At 39.5% G+C, this 2,248-nt stretch overlaps 1 long non-coding RNA gene across 1 annotated transcript in view; it reads left to right on the forward strand.

Annotated features, from left to right (window-relative positions):
* The window catches only part of LOC118477844, an 84,642-nt gene that overhangs the window by 62,335 nt on the left and 20,059 nt on the right, over window positions 1-2,248 (forward strand). The window lies entirely within an intron of this gene.

The raw sequence follows: 2,248 nt of genomic DNA on the forward strand, positions 1-2,248 counted from the left end.
GGTATAAAGAGCGATGCCGGTTGGGGTGGGGGTAGGGGAGCAAAGATTGAGACAGAGACAGATACAGAAAAAGAGGCTCGGCAGAAGAAATAACACAGTGCATAGGAATTATTTATTAAATAACTTGTCACCTAAACCATTCCCATTATGAAGCTGATACCCACAGCGCAAAAGACGCACGACTCTGTTTCCAACGCCCTTTACTCACAGTCTGCTGAACACGTCAGATCGTTTACGGTTAGGGACAACGAAATTGCATTTGGGACTCAACGGTAGGGTGTTAATTCATAATGCTCGGAGATATCGTGTCCGTGTCGTGGGGTGGCATGCATTAAGTACTCCTTTAACTCATTAAGTACGAGAATTCTGGAGAGGTTAAGTACTTATTATGTCTCATTAAGTACATGAACCAAGTGTAAAGTATTCCTTTAACTCATAAGAGAAACAATTCTTTAACTCACTGAATACGGCAGTCTGGTTGTTAAAGTACTCCTTTAACTCATTAAAAAAGAGAATTGTGGTCGTAACAGCATTCATATGACTCATTAAGTAGGACTATTCTGGTCGTAAAAGCACTCCTTTGACGCAATCAGTTCGAGCATCCTGGCCGTTTAGACACTCTTTTAGCTAATTAAACAGGAGTATCTCGTGTGTAAAAGTACTCATTTTGCTCATTAACTACTATCATTCTGGTCGTTACAGTACTCTTTTGACTCATTAAGTACGAGCATTTTGGTCGGTTAAGTACTCATAGGACTCAGATGCAGACATCTAGTGTAAAGTGCTCCTTTCACTGATTAAGGTAGAGCATTCTGGTCGTTAGTGCATTCCTTCTTTAACTCATTAACTACGATCATTCAGGTCGCTAAAGCACTCATCTGATTTCTAAAGCTGGATCATTCTGATCGTTAAAGCAGCACTCATTTTAACTCATTCAGTACGAGCATCCTGGTCGTTCGATACCGCTTGAAAACATGCTGTTTTGTGGGCCCTTAATTTTAAAAAAGAGGAGAGAAGCATAACGTTGTCATTCACACATATTTTAGAATAGTTTTCTTAAACTATTTCTTAAGTACCAGGAAGACAATCTTTCAGAGATATATCGTTGTCCGTATTTCCTTCTTTTCATTTCTTTATGCGTTACTGGCTAACAGTATCTCTATTTTTCTGCACTTATGTGAGCTATTTGTGTTGCAAGTGCCGTAAACCTCTTACAAAAACTAAGATAAAACAAAAGCACTCATGTTGCGCACTATGCCGATTTGAATTTCTTATTTTGTAAACCGGTTCTGAATGAGCCGCAACAATTCTTTTTGTCTGCTGCTGGTTGGACATAATTAATTACGTGTCTGTTGCATATTATTATACCCAGTGCCCATTGAAGGATCGGTTCTCTACCAAAAACAGATCGTATGACTCGCAGCGTTGAAAACAAACACGTTGGGTTCCTTTGGTTATACAACAATGGTCGCTTTTCGCCTTCAATCTGGCTTTCTCCGCTTACCAAACCGAATCAAACCGATCGTGCTAATGTGGACTGTGTATTTTCTACCACGACACGGTGGAATCAGGCGCTCGTCCATGTTTGGCCATACTATGGAGTTATTGGTATCATCTTTAAACTTGTTCATTTGTCTTGTCTTCGTTGAAAAATACCCATTATCTTGAATTAAAGTCGCGATATTTGCGAATGAAGGAGGTGGGGGTCGTCTGGTGTTAGGACAAAATAAGCGAGAAAATGATCGTATTTTAACTGACTTCCATAGCTTGCGAGTTCTCGGAAACTGAAAAGTCAGATTTCTTTGCCTTTAATCAACATTTCTCAGCATAACCCCTGCAGAAAAGTGTTTCAAAGTTTCTATAAATTATGTTGTTGAGCCAAATTAATTCAAATTAAACAAGAATTGCCAAACTGGTAGAAAATGACGATTTCTTCGATTCCTTTATTTTTCCAAGTTCCTGATTTCACCACGATGCTTCACATTGATGTGTCTGTTGCATATTAAAGAGTTAACGGGTAGCTGTTCGCATTGCATTGCATGTCGTTTGTATCGGAAATCGATCATCTAAGCTCTGGTGTTGTCAGAGAGCAATCAATCACGCTCTATTTTGTGGTGAACAGATCGATACAAATCATAATTTATTATGATAGAGCGCTAACAAGTTGCTCACTTTGATCTTCGGCCACTTGTAGATTGAGAGGGAGATAAAAAAGAAGGGGACAGTTTGTATGTGCGTGTTGGGGGGG

This window comes from Aplysia californica, unplaced genomic scaffold, assembly GCF_000002075.1.
Source record: "Aplysia californica isolate F4 #8 unplaced genomic scaffold, AplCal3.0 scaffold00011, whole genome shotgun sequence".
Taxonomy (NCBI): Eukaryota; Metazoa; Mollusca; class Gastropoda; order Aplysiida; family Aplysiidae; genus Aplysia; species Aplysia californica.